This window comes from Calidris pugnax, unplaced genomic scaffold (genome assembly GCF_001431845.1).
Source record: "Calidris pugnax isolate Ruff unplaced genomic scaffold, ASM143184v1 scaffold38, whole genome shotgun sequence".
Taxonomy (NCBI): Eukaryota; Metazoa; Chordata; class Aves; order Charadriiformes; family Scolopacidae; genus Calidris; species Calidris pugnax.
The window spans coordinates 3,011,645-3,033,087 of NW_015090995.1; the positions used below are offsets into that span (position 1 = coordinate 3,011,645).

At 50.8% G+C, this 21,443-nt stretch overlaps 1 protein-coding gene across 2 annotated transcripts in view; it reads right to left on the bottom strand.

Moving 5' to 3' along the window:
* The window catches only part of AR (androgen receptor), a 60,228-nt gene that overhangs the window by 36,875 nt on the left and 1,910 nt on the right, over positions 1 to 21,443 (bottom strand). The gene's annotated exons all lie outside the window — the stretch shown is intronic.

The following is a 21,443-nucleotide window of genomic DNA, read 5'->3' on the forward strand; positions in this document are numbered from 1 at the left end:
TAAATCTACCCTCTTCCAGATTAAAACTACTATTGCTCCTCCTGTTGCTCCACTCCCTGATAAGAAGTCCCTTCTCGTCTCTCCTGGAGCCCCTTTAGGGACTGGAAGGGGCTCTAAAGTCTCCCTGAGCCTTCTCTTCTCCAGCCTGAACAACCTCAACTCTCTCAAGCCTGTCCTCACAGCAGAGATGCCCCTTGCCTCTGAGCATCTTTGTGGCCTCTTCTGGACCAGCTCCAACAGGTCCACGTCCTTCTGATGTTGGAGGCCCCAGAGCTGGATGCAGTTCCCCAGGTGGGATCTCACCAGAACAGAGTAGAGGGGCAGAATCACCTCTTTTGCCCTGCTGGCTTTCCCACATTTATCTTTCCCTCTTTGAAAACAAGTGACACTTATTAAACACTGCAGAAGAGATGATGTGAGCTCCTTGGCGGCTTTTCACAACTGCCAGGTCTGAAAAGCGATTCTCCAGAGGCAACAAAACATCTCCCTGCCTGTGCCAGCTCTGATCCCACTGGCCAGGGCCACCCTTTGGCTCTCCCCGTCTCACAGGGCTGGGAAAGGGATGGGACCCGCAGCCAGTCATGCCAGCAGCGTGGCTCCAGGCACCTCGAACATCCCTGGGGTGGCAATCCTGGGGCAGGAGAGGTGTTCTCAGCAGGAATCACTGTCCTCTCCCAGGGTTTGTTGGGCTCACGCAACCACAGAGATTAACACGGGGCAGAAGACCAAAGCTGCTTTCTCCACACTCCCTTCATGTACAGATTAATGTTCCTTTGTTTTTGTAATACATGGATCTTAATGCCAGCACGGCATTTATAAATTAGACCAGTTGTCCCTGCTCTTGCTCTCAAAGCCTTTGTAGAACAATACCTGCTCCGAGCCTTTTCCCTGGCAGGGATCAGGGGAGGTTTGCAGGAGCCAGTGGTCGGCTAGCACAAAGGGAGCTGGCTCCAGGGGCACAGCCAGAGCACCTCATGTGAACCGGCCATTTGGTCCCCAAGGTATCTCCACAAATCACTTGGCCAATCCACAAAGTTCTGTCAGACCTCAAACTGAAAACAGCAGCTGCTGGAAGGAGTGACGACAGGGGATGGCCGGTGCTGACAGCATGGGGACACTGATGGCAATGCCGTACAGAGACACTCTGCTCACCTCTGTGCTCGGGCAAGGAGAGAGCCCCTCTCCAGCCCACAGAATTATAGAATGGTTCAGGTTGGAAGGGACCTTAAAGATCATCCAGTTCCAACCCCCCTGGCCTGGACAGGGACACCTCCCACCAGACCAGGTTGCTCCAAGTCCCATCCAGCCTGGCCTTGAACCCCTCCAGGGATGGGGCAGCCACAGCTTCTCTGGGCAGCCTGTTCCAGTGCCTCACCACCCTCACAGGAAAGAGTTTCTTCCTAATATATAATCTAAATCTCTCTTCTTTCAGTCTACAACCATTACCCCTCGTCCTATCACTCCACTCCACGATAAAGAGCCACTCCCCATCTCTCCTTTAGGCCCCCTTTAGATATTGGAAGGCTGCTATAAGGTCTCCCAGGAGCCTTCTCTTCTCCAGGCTGAACAACCCCAACTATCTCAGCCTGTCCTCATCGCAGAGGTGCTCCAACTCTCGCAGCATTTTTGTGGCCCCCCCTCTGGACATGTTCCAACAGGTCCAGGTCATTCCTGTGCTGGAAGGACATCTCTTCCGTGGACACCTCCTCCACAGCCCTGCAGTAGGAGGAGCATCATGAGCCTCATTCACCAACCTTGGCTTTCTAAAACAGAACGGGAAACCTCAGGGCCTGTGTCCCCCCCGAGCGCTGTTGGCAGAGACCCACCCTCTTTGAAAATAAGTGATACTTATTAAACACTTCAGAAGAGATGATGTGAGCAGAACCAGGCAGCAGAACCCCCCCTGAGATCCCCACCGGGGGTCACCCCGAGTCATGCTGTCTCCATCCAAACACCGGGCTGACCCCTCCAGCCATCCCTGGACCTTCAGCCAACTCCACAGAATCTATAATAAAGTACTGCAGAAAGAAAACCAGGGTGGGCTGATTTAAATCAACATCATATCGAGCTTCTAACATAATCAGAATTTATTTTGGCAACAGGGATCCCTCCACTTAAATAATCAATTTTTATCTTTTCTACGTCTCTTTTGCAGGGATTTGCCCCAAAGAATGTATTCAGTAACATTCCCTACCTTCGCATTTTCTCTCTGCGGAATCTGCAGAACGTGTTCATTCTAAATAGGGCCATGTTGATGCTCTGCAGAGGATGCGACAGTTCTTTTCGTTAGCAAGAGCCATCTCCCTTTTTAGTAAATACACGCGGTTGAGCTTTTTTAAGCAATTCTACAGCTTGCCATGACTTTTGATTTTCCATCCTAGAACTTAGAAAACGGCATACAACACATTTCATACTTAATATTTTATTTGTGATACGTGACAAGTTGCATTCAAAGGGGTCCATAAATTCAATGTAAATGTGAACGTTTTAAATTGCTCTTCTGGTAAGTCAGAACTAAATTTATCAAAGCAGACTGTATTTCAAATCAATTGACTAAAGCCATGTCAGGCTTATCTGTGAGCTGCAAACTCTGCTGACTGGCCCTTTTCTAAGGGATTGCCAAGATTTAATAGCCATCGAATGCCACTTGTCTTATGCTTCATTCTCTACACAGGTTGGAAGAAAACCTCCCACGTTTTCTGGCTTTTTCAACTCCGAATAGGTCTGTATTTTGAATGACCAGCCTTTGAACAAAACTGGCTGAATAAACCGGATTTTTTTCTGCTTTCCTAAACTGGTTTAGCAACACGGCAAACTCCTGGTGCTGAGATGCTTCCTTCTCCCAGGAGCCCGACCTCTTCCAAGATACCAGCAAAACCCACAAACCACCCACCATTATATTTTACTGACCTCCCATGAGTTTCACAGACTCTAGTAAAAACAGGCTTCCACATTCTTCCGTGATGAGAAAGTGGGAATATGGCTCCACACCTCGCCCCACTTGCAACACGTCCTTCTCCGCGTTCCTCTTAAGGACCATGAACCGCCCCATCGGCTCCACAGCCGGAGGTGGCATCTGCCACTGCCCCTGTGGGAACTCATGGAAACCTGTCCGATAATCCCACTCCTTGGCAATTCCACGCAAAAAAACAAGTGGGTGCAAACGGGGGGCTGCAGACCACAGCGCTCCCTGTGCCCCATTCAAACCAGCAGTACACCGGGAAGGCTCCCAGTCGGATTGCTGAGGGATGTCAGGAGTGACTTCCAGATGCGGACTGTATAAAACATAATATTCTTCCCACTTCATTTGGCAGTGGAATTATTGCTAAGGAAACCGGTGCCGCAAATTCTGCATTTTTATGTCTCTATTGGATGAAGCACAAGCTGAAAACGGGCAGATGGCAGACAAGAGAGGAATCCAGCATGGAAAAAAGGAGAAGACCACAAATACCACTTATATTGGTGGCAGCCAACCAGGGAGGATGCCGGGGGGCACACCAGGCAAGCAAGACCTGCTGGCACAGGCAGCAAAACCAGCCCATTGCTGCCCATGGGAGGACCACTGCTCCTGCCTCTCCCCCCTACCAGTGGGGAGTGGACCATAGTGGACCAGCACCCTCCTCTTCCTCCCAGCAAAGCACAACAGCCACCAGGGATGGATGGGGAAGGGAGGAAGAAGCAGCAACGTCCCAGAGGTTCCCACCATCAGCGTCCCCTCTCCCAGGAGGGGGATGCCAGGACCTGCCGTGGTGGCTGCGCATCACCAGCCATGCCAGCTCCGGCACCACTCCCCGTGCAGCCCCCCAGAGCCTGCAGTGGGGTCTGGGGGCTGGCCTAGGTAAAAACTTCATCTGGTGCCAGAACCTCCTGGCAGAACTGCTTTATCACTGGGCATGTTTATACCAAGACCAAACCTTTGCAGAGACGCAGCTGCAAGGGCATAAAAATGCTTTCCCTTATTATGTCTGGAATCGGGTGTAAGTTATATCTGCAAAACTTCTTTTCTGCTGGCAAACCACTTGTTTTCTGGAGACTTCACAACTTACGCAACAATAACATCTCCCCGTGCCCTCAAAGCAGATCATGCTTTGAGTCATCTCGTAAAGAGTAAACACGCAAATTATAGCAAAGGTTTCACATATCTATGGTCTTCTTGGCACTCTTTGCCCTGATCTCAGCAACAGAGGAGGCAAATTCCTCAGCATCCCGCAGGAACTGCCTAATGTCCAGCCGGGTCCTCCTGCTCCGTGGCCTTGCCTTCCCTGCTGGTTGCCCTATGGCCGTGCATGCCCATGGCTACCAGCTGCCCACACCTGGGGCAGGACCCCAGCACCTTGGTGAGGCTGGGCTGGTGGGGACAAGGAGCAAGCCATGCTGGCACCAACCCCAGTGGTACCCTCAGGGCAAGCCCAGAGCATCCCAGCCCAGCATGGACCTGGGAAAGGGTGCCTTGATGCCAGCATGCTCTTTTTCGTGCCACAGGGCACAGCCGGCCGGACCTGTCATTTTGGGGGCTGAAAGGATTTATTGGGAAATACAGAGGGCGGAACCCTGCAGCAGCAGCAGCAGCAATCAGCTGGTCCCAGGGGACCCACGTGCGTGGGAGGAACCCCCATAAAACACAGGCAGACACTGAAATCTGCCGACGCGCCGGCGACTCGGGCAACTGTTCCAGCTCAGGCTCTAATTAAGACTTTACGTACCAACGTGGCAAAACGGAGGACAAGCTGAATGAAGGGAGAAGGGCTGTCCCTCAGCCCAGCCCCATCCCACAGCAGGGCACAGCTCTGGGGGAAGGATGCTCCATCCCACCCGCACCCCGGCTCTGCCCCCCCCCCTTTAAAGCCACCCTCCCAAACGACCCAGAACCGAGGGCCTGGCATTTGGCACAGGCTGTGCTGTAAACAGGAAAGGGGAAAAAGAAAATAAATCCCTGTGCTGCTATTTTTTTCTTTTTTTTCTAACCATTTAAAGATGTTTCTGGGGACTAGGGAGCAGATCGGGAAGTAACGATTTCTTTGCAAGTGGAAGAGCGTGTTACCGGGGAAAGACTTTCCGACCACAGGGGACACATCAAAACAAAGCAAATAACTAAAGACCAGAAAACTAAATCCATGTGAACAGGCTGAGCTGACTGGGATGACCTGACACGTTCTGAAGTGTAGGAACACGGGCAGGGACAAAGCCCAGAGAGGGCTGAGAAGGGGACACGGTCCCCGTGGGACCCACAGCTCCAGACTTTGGACCCCAGGTGGACACGTGCCACCCAGATCTGCCCCGCTGAATGGAGCTGGCACTTCCAGAGAGCTGGAGAAGGGACAGGGTGCAACCTGGAAGGGTTAGTTCTCAAGCTGGTACCAGAGCAGTGAGAAGCAGTGATGCTGATTTCATGGCAATCCTCACAACGTCATGGCAGAGGCTGGCAGAGCCCCATCCAGTTGGGGAGGGACACCTATGACCTTCCCATGGACAGGATGGGGCAAAAGCCCCCTTTGTCCACATCTCCTCCACAGTGTCTGCAGACGGATTGCTGCAGGCACCAAGCAAGGGATGGAGTTGTTCTCTGTACATCTCCTTTCTATTATCTTCTGACAATACACACACAAACCCCATGCGTCGCGTCCGCAGGCAGAAGACGACACATGCCCACAGACCCCCACACAAACACACACGACTCAAGAAAACAGTATTTGCAGGCAGGACTTCATTTTCCAGTTAACCCACCTAATTTTCATGCCACCCAGATGAAAGCAATTCACCTGACGCGCGCACAAATAGCTTTTCTTCTTTCCTCTCTTTTACGAGAGAAAAGAGGAGCTGCCGAGACAGCCCCCTCCGAGCCCTCCCAGAAAATGTGCAAGTGCTCCAGATAGTCAGGGAGGAGGAGGAGGCAGAAGCCTTCGCTAGGAAATTACTGATACAAAAACTTGCGCCTGGGCTCCATTCTCAGCACACGGGCCAAGGTCAAAGCAGTTTTTTGGTTGTTTTTTTTCTGCCGTTTCTAACCCGCAAGGAAGCTAATGCAGCCAAAATATGTAACACCAGTCAAACTGCTGAAGGGCTGGTGAGAAAACACTGGAAAAAGAAGTAAAGTATCATCTCGGGGAAGACACGAAGCAGCCCCCTAAGGCCTTCCCCAACCAGTGAGAACAGGGGGGGGAGAGGAAGCAAAGTCCAAGGTTTTCCAATCTCATCCTGGGAACTGACCATGTCCCAGTGACTCTATAAAAGGCATTTTAGGAAATCTGCAGCCTGCACTCTGGTATTTCTGTGGATCGCTCCCGATGGCAGCAACTCCAGGAAGACCCAGCGGGACAGTGGTCCAGCAGCAGGGGTGAAGATGCTGTTGTAAAGCAGGATATACCCCCAGGGCTCTACCCAAAGCCACCAACTGCAGCCAGTCCCAGTTTCTAGCTCCAGCAGGAACCCATTGGTGCAGGGGGGAGAGGGTATCCACCAGCCTGCACCCACCCATCCCCAACAACTCACCAGCACATCAGACCCCCCAGATTCCAGCAAGAGCTTAACCCCGAGCTTCGTAGGCGGTACAAACACTCCTGGTGTCCCGATGCTGGTGGTTCTGCACTGACTTTCCAAGCCTTATTTAAGACATATCTTTTTCTCTCAGAGCTGCTTTGGAAGCAGCAGCCACCTTGCCACAATCTCAAGGGGCTCACCGTGGTCCCTGGCAGCCCCTCAGCAGCCCCACGACCCGGGCAGCGGGATGGGGGCACCCAACCAACCCCTCCAGCAAAACCAGGGGCTTGTCCACCGCTCTTCACTGGGGACTGTTATTTATTTATCACGGTGTGCTCCATTCCACTTTTTGATTGCACAGAAAAGTCACCAGCCTGGGGTGTAATCCAGCCTGTGCGGATACCTGAGATGCACAGAGCAGCTCAGCATCCAATTCCTGCCCCAGTGGGATGGGTGCCGGCTGCCTGGAGAAAGGGCAGCAGCTATAAATACCTGTAGAGCTGGGCCATATTTTAAAGATGATTTCTGTTACTGCAAAAGTCATTTAATCGCTGGTCTGTGTCCCGACAAACCATTCTTACTGCTTCCGAGGACATGTCAGCCTTTGACTTAAGTTTTGTTCTCATTATTTAAAAAGGCCTCCCCAGACAGGGGGCTGGGGAGTTTCAATCCACAGAGGAGCGTGGGTGACCTTGCTCTTTCTGGCTTCTGCTCAGATTGTATTAAACAGGAAAAAAGCCGCAGTAGGAGAGCAAGCCAGAGCCCGGCCTGCCCTCCCTGCCTGTCCCCTCTGTCCCTGCCCGCCACCCCTGGAGCACGGAGGCTCCTGCCCAGGTCCCCTGAGGTGAGATGCTGCACTCCTCTAACCCCTCTCCTGCAAACACTGTCCTGGAGCCTGGGAGTCAGCTGGGGTCAGACATCCCTGAGGGCACCACTCGGGTCCACTAAAGTAAATGGGACTATTGGACAGGGCGTAAAGTCCAGCGCACGAGTCCGCTTCTGCAGGAATCTCTCCCAAAACGGAGCTCAAACCCCAGCCTGCCCCTCCCACCCCGGGAGCCCAGCTCCAATGGCCACTCGTAGGCTTTGAGGGACTGCTGCCAAAGCCACCGGCTCACGACAAACCTCACCTCCCTCCATCTGTGGAAAAGGAAAAATACCTACTCTGCACGGTTGCCTGGAGGCTAAACGAATTGCCACTCCTAAGTGCTTCAGAAGCAAACTGCCACAAAAGCACAAAGTACTATTACGGGTAGTATTTTCACTCCTGTTACAGGATACACTGAACCTCACCTAAAAAATAGTCAGGAGAAGAATCGGGGTCATACTCATCATTTCTGAAGCAGAATCGGACACAAACTAGGGGTTGGAAGAGTGGGCTACGCTGCCCCTGCCAGGTGAGTGAGGTGTCTCACTGTGGGGCTCTCCTGGGGCTGCTCCTTCTCTTTGTCCCAAAACCCAGAGCTGGGAGAAGGGTTAAGCTGAAGTTGGACCTGGATGAGATGCCCAGGCAGGTCAGCGGAGAAGACAGAGCGAGCGGTGGATACAGCAAAAGGGAATATGGATGAAGAACCTCCGTCACAAGTCTTTGCCATGACAACTAGGTCAGTTCCTTTTTAGTTTAATGAGCTTACTCATACCCATATTATGGTTAAAAAAAAAATGAAGCTAGTTCTGGTCCCCACAGTGCACAGGGACTATGGATACCAGCAGCCTGCCTGAGTTAAAAATCCCAAAGTGACCCAAATGCTTTCTTCCACCTCTGGAAAACAGACAGAGCCTGGCTTCTCCACAGCCTCCAGCACCAGGTCACGGCCGGACGAGGTCACTCCAGCTCAAAAGCCAGGAATGCTCATTCATGCAGACGTGGCCATCAAACCACCTATCTCCACGCAGCCATCGATACTCACAGAATCACAGAATCTTCTAGGTTGGAAGGGACCTTAAAGATCATCTTGTCCAACCGTCAACCTAACTGACAAAAATAGACACCCGCACAACAAACAAGAAGCATCACCATCACTAAACCATACCTCCCAGCACTACATCAACCCGTCTTTTGAACACCTCCAGGGATGGTGCCTCAACCACCTCCCTGGGCAGCCCATTCCAATGGCTGATAACCCTTTCAGTGAAAAAATTTTTCCTAATATCCATCCTGAACCTCCCCTGGCGTAACTTGAGGCCAACTCCTTTGATTCCCTCCAAGGGAGATATTCCTCACCTGTCACTTGCTGAGGAGGGATTGCTCCGTTGCTCCCCGGGGAGGCTGTGGCATGGTGGCTCCGCCACGGCTGTGCCCAACCGCCCGTGGCCACCCAGGGCCAGCTGGGCTGGTCACAGCCCTCAGGCTTTTTTCAAACTCCAACAGTGCTGTGACAGACTCACTAATCTAAACAAACCCTGCTCTCCTTGGCTGAAGAGTAATTGACTCTGTATCTTAATGGCAGAACAGATTACAGCGTCCAGCCACCCTGCAGCGACAGCCGGGAAAGCCGGTGACAGTGACTGACAGAACACTCCACCCCGGCCAAAGGAGGATAAAAGGATAAAATAGCCATTCATCACATTCTGGTTTCCCTTTGGGTGTCCCCCGTTGTCACAACCAGCATCTCAAAAATGCCGAGAATCGCTGAAATGGAAAATGACCATAATCTCTACATTTTTTCCCTTCCCCTGCATCAAGACTGCTGTGTATTCTGTAAAGCCCAAGCCCTAAAACACCTCCCTCCCAAAAGATAGATGTTTTCACCCTGTCAAGAGCAGCTCACCTGCCCCACCAGGCTCCAGCTTGCCCAGTTGCCAGTTTCCTCAAGCTCCAGATGCAACTCCCTCTGCATAAACTGCGGGCAGAGGGTGAACTCTCCCACGGTCCCAGCCTGGGCTCCTGGGATTTCCTCTGGGATCACAAAATGTCACAGGGATCCTTTGCTGTCAGCACATGAGTGTGGTAATAGATGAGGCTCCCTGCAGCAATGCACTCGGGTCAGCAGGAACATCGCTGCTGCCAGCAGCGCCGTCAGCCACACAGAGACACTGCACCTTCTGCCACGGGCTCTCCTTTCACAATTTACACTTTCTGCTGCACGGCGCAGATCTGAAGTTCACAAGACAACTTCTTTTACAGGCTTTAGCTTTTCCAAGCAAATACTGCCTCCAGCCAGCCCCAACTTCCTACCCCTGGATCCCAAAACTCTTCACCGAAGGAAGGCTCGTCACTCTGCAACCGCAGCCCGAGAGACTGAGCCCTCTGGACATCCACCCTCCTCATTTAGGTGCCAACTCAAAACTGTGAGTGATGAGGTCACTGGAAATATATCGTTCTCACCCCTGGGGGTATGCAAAATCTAAGATTTGCTTCTCACTTCCACAAATAAATGAGCATATTTACTCAGCTTTATGTCACAGGACCCATCTCTGGAAAAGATCTGAACCTACAAGAAAATGAAGGTGCTTTCGTGCATCAGGTAGAAGTTCTTTGTGTCCTCCTGCTGTTCATATTCAATGTCAAATCCTAAGTTACACTTTCTGCTAATTAATTTAAAGCTCTTACACAGAGCAAAACAAGCTTCTGCAAGGACCCATATGTGTGCCAACACCTGATGCATGAGGGTATCTCCTGTGGTGCCCAGGAAGCAGGACACCGTGGCCACCAGGGCTCCCCTGGGCTGCCAAGAGAAGCAGGGAGGGTACCTGCACGTGCAACACGGTGCTCCATAGGGTACACCACAAGCACAGCATCCTGTATCCAACAACCAACTTGCCAGGCCCAGTAGAGACCAAGGTACCAGCTGGTCTGCCCTCACAGCCAAAGATGAGAGGGAAAGGAAGCAGGACCCAGATTCATGGACTCCCATCTGAGATGAGCTGTAGCAGGATGGGGCAGGGACACCCCATGGGTGAATGCTGGATCTCAGCTCTGGTGTGGCAGCATCCTAACCCCCAGCAGTGCGACCCCTCAGCGCTCACCACATCCTACCAGCATACTTGAAGGTAAGGCAACTGTTGACGTCCTCAAGACTTCTTCAAAGAACACTAACAAGATCCAGACAGTGGTCCTGTGGCCTCCCCCTCCTCATCACTTGCTGGACCATGAAGCCCGAGCTATAGAGAAGGACTCTGAGCAGGTTACTGCTCCTCTAAGTCCCTGCTGCTGCGTATGCTTCCCAGGCAGATCTGTGTCTTCCTGGTGTTCCCTGCTGGTATCTGTGCCAGCTTGTGCAGGAGGAAGAGAAGATCCGGCTGACGCAGAGATTCACAAAAGACACTGCCAGGTGTTTTCTATGGCCACAGCTTTCCAGGCAGAAGCCAGTGAGGTTCACTCTGTAGCTGCCTCTAGAACCCTGGTAGCAAGGAGATGTTGCAATACCGCAGTTTGGTTTGCAATCCAACAACTGTGACAAGTTGGCAGAGGCAGGACAGCATGTCTGCATTGGCCAAGTATTAAGATAGAACATGTCTGTATCCGTCTCTTAATTGTTTACCAGCCATAAACGCTTCACTAAAAAGGGAGACAGGACATCTGCCTCCTGTGCACGCTGTCTTCCGGCTCTCTTGAGTTAAAAAAAGAGCTGGAAAGGAGCCGGTACCCACGCAGAAAACTTTGTCTTTGCTGCATTCCCAAGAATACGGTTCACCCAAGGTGAGAGGAGATCACTTCTGGTAACTGCTAAGGATAAGAACGAAGAAAGGTGCCCATGCCCTCTGCGCCGTGTCACCAATTTGATGTGGCATCAACGAGCAGTCTCTTCCCAGCTGACACGAGGTGGCTGGTCTGTTGCAGATGACTTTACAGCTCCCGCTTTCTGTCTGTTTCTAGTGCAGATGTCCCTCTTGGCAGAAAACATTCTTCAGAAAAAGAAAATTCGCTCTAAATTGCAAAAATATATTGAAATAAACTGAACAGGAGGATGAAAAGACCATGTCTCATGAGCCCAGCAGGCAGTGAGGTTCATCTGGTGCCTCTTGCTTAGCGCTGCCTTCTGGCTTATGACGCTGAACTGTTTTTTTCCACTTGCAAAGGCATTCAAGACTGCTCACATCCTGAAAATCCAACAGGGGAATGCAGGGGGAATAGAGCAAACAGCTAAAGCTGATACCTCTAAAGGCATATAAATCACCTTGCAATATACCAAACATTAAAATCCTCCTTTAAAAGCTCACACGTATGCGGAGGTGTGAGGTTTATTGCGCTATTATGTCAAGATGTCTGTGAGCTGCTAGCGGCAAAGGAGGGGTTTGAGGAACTGCGTGACAAGGGCCAAAGGCTGCTTGGAACCTCTACAAACATCTGCAATGCAGTGAGTTCACAGATGACACTCACGAGTTACTGCACACCAGCTGAGCTGCATCACCCTCGCTGGGTCCTGTTGTCCAGGAGCATCTCCTCTCTCAACCCATTCTGGCCATGGTGGGCTCCCATCTGCTGCCTCAGGGAACGTGGAGCCTGGGAACTCCCAGGGCTGTGGGCTGAGCCCCACACAGCAGGAGTACAGTCCCAGCCGACACCACAAGCCCCACCTGGGAGCACCTCATTGGGAAAGATGCTCCCAGGCCTCGAGCTGAATGTCTGTGCAAGGGGGAAACCTCATTTTCATAGTCATAGAATGGTTTGGGTTGGAAGGAACCTTAAAGATCATCCAGTTCCAACCCCCCCAACTCTCACTAGACCAGGTTGCTCAAAGCCTTATCCAACCTGGCCTTCAACACCTCCAGAATGGGGCTTCCACAGCTTCTCGGAGCAACCTGGGCCAATGTCTCACCATCCTCACAGGAAAGAATTCTTTCCTAGCATCTAATCTAAATCTACCCTCTTCCAGGTTAAAACTACTATTGCTCATCCTGTTGCTCTACTCCCTGATCAAGAGTCCCTCCCCATCTCTCCTGTAGCCCCTTTAGGTACTGGAAGGGGCTTTAAGGTCTCCCCAGAGACTTCTCTTCTCCAGGCTGAACAACCCCAACTCTCTCAGCCTGTCCTCACAGCAGAGATGCCCCTTGCCTCTGAGCATCGTTGTGGCCTCCTCTGGACCAGCTCCAACAGGTCCATGTCATTCTGATGTTGGGGGCCCCAGAGCCGGACACAGTTTTCCAGATGGGGTCTCTCCAGAGCAGAGCAAAGGGGGAGAATCACCTCCTTCACCTGCTGAGGGGAGGTGCTTTTCAGGAGTATATTTCCAATATTTAACTGCCAGAGTCCCACAACCCCTGCACCATCTTTGGGATCTACTGGAGAAGCTCAAAGAAAGAAACGTTTTTTACTAGAAGTAGTAGAAAGTCTCCCACAGAATAGTTTTCTTTCAGCAAACGCTCATTTGATAAATTACAAAAAAAAAAAAATGTTCCACGGGCTGATGAAACAATGCCACTTTTTTCTTTTATATTTAACTTTGTAATTTTAGCCTACTATCACAAGCGGAAAGTATCTATTTCAAGCTGAACAGCCAACCAAAGCAGCCCAGTGGACAGCCACCAGCCAGCGAGCCAAGTACAGCTTCAAAGCCAATTAGAACAACAAATGCCATCACAGAAATGGCAAATTAGGACAGCCATTTTAAAATCAGTCATTTATAAAATATGAATGAAGCTCAGTGCTAAGACAAAAATGTAATTAAAATGAATGACAGAGAAATACAAAGAAACTGAACTACCTCTTTCTTGTTACAAATTACTTTTCGCTCGGTGAAATGAAACAGCTTTCACCACACCAAAACAAAATGTTCCCAATACGACTGAAAAAATTTCCAATATATTAAGAAATGTTGGAACTTCTTCCTGCAACGAATGGCAGCATTTCCAGCTTTCTTCCCAGTTCACCAGCATGACTTTTTCTCTACCCCCACCCCACGCACAGATTGACTTCTGATCAGCTCCAGTTTCCACTGTGCTTTTCCCCTTGGACTCCCCATCTGACATTCGCCCTGGAAGCGCTGCCTGCCTTTATTTTTCATTTGCCTGAGAGATCCAATTCAAAGATGCCACCTTGGCAAGGGACACAGAGCGAACCGTTGTCTCCTGCCCGGAGCTAAGGGTGGCCTTGGAGGCTCCTCGGAGCGGAGGCCGGGGGAGTTGTGCATCCCCCGGAGGGGTTGCCCGGGTCATGGATAGCATTCGGCATCCACCCCCTGGTTACACTGTTTCTGCTTTAATTCTTGCCGGGACTGTCCCACGCCTTCCTCAATCTGAAGCAAGGGGCCAGAGGCAGAGATTTCCAGGAATCGCCGGCTCCGTGCCATGGGGACAGGGCAGCAACAGTGGTCTGCTCCCAACAGGAGCGCCCATAAACCTGACAGAGGCTCCTGAGCTCCTCGGCATGGCCCCTGCCCCATCCAGATATCTCCTACCCCACGATGCTCTCAGCAGGGTGGTGACAAATCGTCACCTGGAGGCATGTCCCAGGAGAGCAGCTCTGTGGAAAGAAACCTGGGAGTCCTTGTGGACAACAGGATGACCATGAGCCAGCAATGTGCCCTTGTGGCCAAGAAGGTCAATGGCAACCTGGGGTGCATCAGGAAGAGCGCAACCAGCAGGTCGAGGGAGGTCATCCTGCCCCTCTGCTCTGCCCTGGGGAGGCCCCATCTGGAGCACTGGGACCAGTTCTGGGCTCCCCAGTTCAAGAAGGACAGGGAGCTGCTGGAGAGGGGACAGCAAAGGGCCACAAAGATGATTAAGGGCCTGGAGCATCTCTCCTATGATGAGAGGCTGAGGGACTTGGGTCTTTTTAGTCTGGAGAAGAGAAGGCTTAGGGAAGATCTAATTAATGCGTACAAATACTTAAAGGGTAGGTGTCAGGAGGATGGGGCTGGTCTTTTTTCAGTGGTGCCCAGTGACAGGACAAGAAGAAATGGGCACAAACTTGAGTATAAGAAGTTCCACCTAAACATGAGGAGGAACTTCTTTACTGTGAGAGTGGTAGAGCACTGGAAGAGGCTGCCCAGAGAGGTGGTGGAGTCTCCTTCTCTGGAGACATTCAAAACCCACCTGGACAAGTCCCTGTGCAACATGCTCTGGGTAGACCCGCTCTGGCAGGGGGGTTGGACTAGATAATCTCCAGAGGTCCCTTCCAACCCCATATGATTCTATGAGGGGGTGATGCTGCACCAGGGGACAATGCCTGTCCCCACCAAGGGGACCTGATGCCCATCCCCACAGCCTCCCAAGAAGGAAACATGGGTGGAAAGGGCACAGCTGTGAACCAGCACTGTTTTCCTTCAGATACAGCAATACACAAAGCCACAGATTCCTACAAGGGCTACAGAACACGCTTTCTCTCTCTCACTCACAATCAGTGTTTTGAAGTCTGTTGTCCTTTTGGCCTCAGAAAAAGCACCAAATGACTCCCCCCTTTTTAACTAGCTCTCTGTGGCTGAAATGAGGTTCTCAGAACAGGAAACGCAGTGGGTTATGCTACAGACCAGCAGAGCCCAACTAGCATCTGCGTAACAAATAAATACCAGTGAATACCTCAAACAGGAAAAAAAACGTAAAAGCAGTACAAGTAGAAGAGCTGCCACAGGCAAATCTTTTACTGCTTCCTGCCCACAAGTCCTCGGAAATACAGGATGGAGTAAACAAAATGCCTGTATAACTCAAACCCACCAATACCCTCACAGTTTTTTATGCATTATTTCTCTGGTCAAATTTTCTGAATTCTCAGCCGCTGTTTTCTATGCCAAGAGTCTCGTGGAGTGCATCCTCTCGCTGCAACCAGCACTTGAGAGAAACTGGGGACATGGAGGAAGTAATCACTGTTGGTATCGAGCATGAGACTCTGGGGGCAGATTTCAGATTCTGTAAGAGCTCAGAAATTCAAGGCACGGAGAGAAGAGGATGGGAAAGCACACAGGGGGGTGGGGGAACGTCTGCCCTTGAAGAGTCTTACAATGAATGAGTAAAAAAGGAAATAGATGTTTTGCGTGGTAAGAGCAGACAGGCGGGTCCCACACAAACACACCGTGCGTGTGTGCCCTCCACAGCCGTCCCTTAACAAGGTGATGCATCTCCCCTTCCAGTGGGGAGGGGGAGAGGGAGAGCTGGAGAGTGGGAGAGTCAGAAGACAAGGAGGGAGAGAGGAGGGAGGGGGAAAGAAGGAGACCGTCTTATGGCACTTGGTGTATGCTGTGGAAACACTGGGAAAACTCCAGAATCAAAATCAATTGAGTGAAAGGAGCAAATTGGAAAATAAAGAACATTGGAAACAGTTATTCTTCCTTCATCCATTGCCAGGGACATAAATCCCAATTTAATGGCACAGGATGCCCCTCAGGCAGAACTGTTCCCCACCTCCAGCACTGCTGCACCCACAAGGATAAACCTGAGTGAGGATTGAGACCACTGACACTTTTCCAGTGCCCATGGGGCTCAGAGAGTGTGTTAACACAAAGACCACAATCTTTCCAGTTCTGACAGCCAGGCTCTCTGCGTTACAGCACCAGGACTCCAGCTCTTGGAGCAGATTTCAACGCACACCCTGCATCAAGTCAAACGTCCCGTCTCTAGAAAGGGCCACTTGCTGTCCTCACACCACCACAGGACGGGTCTAGGTGACTCGATGTGTACAAGAATAATCTTGTTTATCAGTTTAAATGAAAACTAACTCATGGGAGAGACTAAATAAATCAGCATCCTCAAAAGGAAATGAAAGCAAGTCGATCAGCTAACCATGGAAGAGAAGGAATGAGCTTTGGCTCGCACACCACAATCCTTCAGAGAGCAACTCCCAGGAGCGAGGAAAAGGAACTGCAAGCACCGTGTCCCAGCACTGGGTGACCCAGTGGCCAGAAGCCAGCAGCGCCCATCTCTGCCACTCTCCTGGGTCGTGAGGGGTTTGCTGCACCCGCTGTCAGGCTGTGAAAATAAATCTGCGAACATCCCAGCCTCTCCAGTTACCCTGCCCCAGCGTATCACTTGTTTCACAACCTTAACTCAAGCCAGGACAGATGCCACAGCCTGGTAGCGTGCCAGTTCACTTTTAAACATGTCCTGAGTTCTCCAAACCAGGCATAGCACTGGTGCAGGATGGGCGTTTCGTGCCGTGTTTATAACAGCCTCCTCCTGCCTGTGGGTAGGGAACCTCTGAAAGGGGCTTTTAATTAATGCTGTATCCTGGGAAAGCTCAGCTCCCATCCCTCCTCCAGCTTCGCACGGGGCTTCTGCTCCTTTCCCCTCTGTGTTTAGGCAGTTGGAAAGGCAGCCCCGTTGGCACAGGCTGGCAGCCACCCTGCCCCATGCTCCAGAAGCCACTCGTGACTCAGCCGTGCTCCATGTAGATCCCATTCCGCACGGAAAAGCGGAGCACTGGTTTGGCAGCCAGGGACAAAACTTGGCTGCAGAAGACCTTAGCACACAGTTACAAACCCTGCAGATCTACAGGCTTCAAACCAGAGGCCAGATCCCATGGCTGCTGAAGCTGGGGAGCCCGTCACTCAAATGCCACAAGGGTCTGGTGTCCCCTCTTCCACCCCGGGCTCCCCCTTTGACTGTGATGAAGCCCAAGAGCTTGCAGGGTCTGAAGACAGCTTGGCAAGCACCTACATGAATCCAGGATACTTCTCAGGCGTGTCCTAGGAAAGATTTCTCCTACTGTAAACTCGCTAGGATCTCTGTCGCAACTTGGAGAATTAATTGCTAATTTAAGGCACAGTCACTCCCAGTGAATAACAGCGATGCGAACTGGCCTGGCACAACATGAAAACACAGATGACCGTGATGTAAGCGTACACCGCTGAACTCGCTGCTACCCACGACTGGCCTAAAATCTGGAAGTGATCAGGAAAAACCACGGAATCTGGTTTTCCAAACAAGATCTGACAAGAGATCAACTCTGTCACCTACTAAATAAGAGAGACAAGAAAGGGATGTTTCCTGGGGAAGATGCAGTGCTCTGTAACAGCATTTGTTTGTCCCACGACGACTCCTACCTACGCAGAAACCTCAGAACACCATGGCCAAAGTCTCCTCAAAAGAGGAAAACCTCAGCTGCACCTCAGAAGAAGGACTTGACTCCAGCCGAGAGCACTGGTAGTAGGAGTGTAAGCTTAAAGAACTGAAAATCAGAATTGAAAGGTGATGAGGAAGAAAACTTTTTCTTTTTTTATGCTTTCTCTTCTGCTTTTATCGGGAACCATCAACGACGTTCCCAACCACCCGTGGTTCACAATCCATGGATCCGTACCAGCAGCTGCGCACCACGACGCTGGCCGGAGGGACAGGCTTCAGAATGAGCAATCTTCCACGCACGGCTTGTCTTCAAAAGAAATATTTACATAATGCTGCCTTTCTCCTGCACAGAGAGGTCATAGGGACAGACAGGAGGGTCATCCCCTTTGCAGGGGCTTTTAAGTCTCAGCAGTGAGGAGCTGAGGGTCCCCCAGATGTCTCCTGGGAAAGGGGACACCAGAGTAGACCCCAGGTGGGCACCAGGACAGACGGTGGCCAGGAGTGAAGGCTGCCTGGAGAACGGCCTCCTGCTCCTTCTCTCATCTGCCGGTGTAATAACCTGCCCTTGATCTTCTTATCTGACTCTTATCTCCTCCAGTAGGTAGAAATTACTACAGGTATTATCTGTAAGCGGTATCACAATTACATAGCTGGTCACAAAAAGATTATATAGCCATTATGCCAGGCGAGGCATAAACACATGGCGCGGGCCCAAGCCGATTACAACCCAACCAGAGAAAGGAATCCGCAGGTAGGTGTAACTGCAAACACAGGGATGCCAAAGAGGTAGCAACAGTAACAGCAAATGCCACTTAAGAAAACATCTGAAACTACATGGACAGTTAAGATTTTTCTGAGCCAGTTACCTCCTAAATTAATCATAGCATGGTTAGAGTTGGAAGGGAACTTAGAGATCATCGAGTTCCAACCCCCCTGCCCTGGGCAGGGACACCTCCCACCAGACCAGGTTGCTCAAAGCCCCATCCAGCCTGGCCTTGAACCCCTCCAGGGATGGGGCAGCCCCAGCTTCTCTGGGCAGCCTGTTCCAGTGTCTCACCACTCTCACAGCAAAGAATTTCTTCTTAATATCTAATCTAAATCTCCCTCTTCCAACTTAAAACTATTACCCCTTGTCCTGACACTACACTTCTTTTTTCACCTTTTTTTTTAATCACCTTTATTTCCACTGCTTCAGTAATAGCTCCTCCTTTGGTTCCATTTTAGCTTAAGCCACCCATATCACTCACCCAGTGCTGTGTTCTGGTCTTAGAAGTCGTTTTGACATGGTAACCTTGGAGTTATTCTACCAATGCTGCATCTCGCTCTTGGAAGAGATTATTTAGTCACCTCAACAACCGCTGGTAATAATTATGCAACAACAAGACCACAAAGGTAAACAGTCCCCAGTGTAACAAAAGCTTGGATTAATTTGCTAATTGTATGTAATCACTGCTGGCACAATCAGGTACACAGAATCAAAAGCTTTAAATTAAATCAAGTTGTGTTAATGCCTATTTTCTTTACTCTGCAATGTTCCAGTGCCTCTAAACCCAGACCAATATCCACACACGCCAAGGGGCCAGCAGTGGTTATGGATTTGCAGGGTCACTGGTCCCTCTGAGCACCCATCCCACCCCCGGGGAGACCACCCACCACCCCAGGAAATTGCAAGGATGGCTCCTGCCAAGGGGGCACCTTCATTCAGTCCCCTCAGATCTGTTGGCATCCCCCAGGCGGTGACAGCATTTTGTTTTATGAGCTATGTGTGCCGTCTCCGAGGTGGAAGGCAGCACCCAATTTTCCACTAATGACCCCTCGAGCAGCCCAGCCCCCCCTTTCTCACAGCTTTAGAGGTAAACTCTTCCACTAGGAACCCCAAAACCCAAATCGACAGGAGTTTATACGAAGGGAAAATGTAAACAACTCTCATGGAACATTAAGAAACTGTTTGTGCTTTAGCGTCATATGTAAAGGAGGAACCGGGGGGTGTCTCTAACTTCAAAAATACCGATTTACACCTACCCAGGCTGCACCAGAGCTGAGCTGGGGTTGTGAAGAGAGGTTTGCCTTGGAGGGAAGAGATGCAGCCCCGTTAGCACAAAGCAGAAGGGTTCAAAAAGGGAAAGAACTAGGAGCAACACACCTTAAAATGCTCCTTACTCGTCTTCAAAGGAAGACGGGGCTGTGTCTGCAGCTGCCACCACCAGCACTGCAGCAGCACAGGGCTCTGAAGTGCCCATCTCCTGAGGCTGGGAGAGCTGCAGCCAGCCCACAGCGCTGCCCTGCAAGAAAATGCTGAGGCCACATTTTCTGAGGCTGAAAGAGTAAAGCTTTCTGCGCCACGCCACGCAAGAATTTAAACCTAGCACTAGAGGCTAGCGGGGGAGCTCAGCTCCAAAGCTGACCATCCTGAGGGAACTTTACTATAAAGCATTTCAGCTCCCATGACCTCCTTTCCCTACCTAGGAAGCTGGTACATGATCTGTTGCCACCAGCTCCAGCTGAGGCTGCTCACTGCGCTGGCACTAGGAGAAAGTCAAAAGCTACGGCAATTGATAGGCACCAGGCTGCAAAGTTAATGGAGACTTTGCTAGGATGAAATAGAAACCTGGCAGCAATGAGCCCATATGGCTTTAGACAGACCGCAAAGGACCATTCCTTTTTCCTTATAGCTTTTTAAAATCGCATCCGAGCACACAGAAGGGTATAAATAGTCAGCCCACCGCTCACTCGCAGCAGGTAGGTAATGCTGTGCAAGCAAGGGAGCTCAAAGGACAAGACAGTGGTATTTTAAAAGCTCTCTGCATTAGCTCCGGCTCCACCGATCCCTGCAGAAGTCTGGCAGCAGGAGCCCAGGCTCTCCCGGCCCCACTGTGCCAGGGAAGCAGGGACATGGACACAGCACATCGAACGGTGCCACGAGGAAGAGAAGGATACAGCATTTCCCACAGGAATAAGAGAGATGTCATTCATCTCTAAGGAGGTTCAGGAAAAATTTACCTGCTGGCCAGGTCCAGCCCACAGGACCTCCTGCTGACCACCCACCTAAGCCCAAACCTGGTCTCATCAAAAATATTCCCTGTCTCTCCAAGGTCCTATGGCCCAGGCTTCGTGGGCAAACAAACCATCACCAGGCTGAGCCTTCTGCTATCAAAAGCCTCCATCATCCACCGACTGCATTTCCATGGCTGAACTTTTCCCAACTTTACTCATCCCTGCTCACCCTGCGCTGATTTCGGCAGAGATTTATCCACACTCCAGAGGAGGATACACACAGCACACACAACTCCCGACACCAGTACGATGCTCATTTGGACCTTTCCTTACTTTTATCCCCCCTTTTTTTTATTTTGCCAAGCCCTCAGTTTCTTCTTAAAATTTCCAAGAATATTGCTGCGTAGATGATAATTACTACACCGCCCAAATAAAGCCCTGAGCATTTTAAAGCAGCAAAACAAGCACCAGAAGCAGGAGTGTGACGCGTTTGCCCTGTGCTAATTTAAAAGGGGGGAAAAAAAAAAAATAAATCTTAACTGTGGGTTTTAATCTTTGCTCCCACCACACAGAGTACCACAGGGTGAGCGTGCGGATGTGAAACTCCCAACGACGCAAACCCCGGCTGAGGGCTGCTACCAACCACTTGTTGTGGCTGGGGCTACCGCCAAGGCAGCACAAAAATACCCCCTTGCATTTCAGGATCTCCCTCCCGCTTCCATCCGCTGCAGCGATTCCCTCGCGCAGCAACGCGCTTTGCCGTGATGGAAGGTGATGATGCAGGATTCCCACTGTCTGCGTACACATTTTACAGAGATAATCTCCTTTTTTTTTTTTTTTTTTTTTGAGGTTAATCCACCAGGAAAAATTACTTCTGAACAAATCCTCCTTCTCAAACACATAAGCCTTTCCTCCTTTGCCGTATTCCTAAATACTCTACTGTCTACTTCAAAACACATCTCCTATCTGTACTTAAAACAGAGCTTCACATGTGGTATTTCTCTGCTTGGGCATTCAGCAGTTTCAGGATGTTCTGC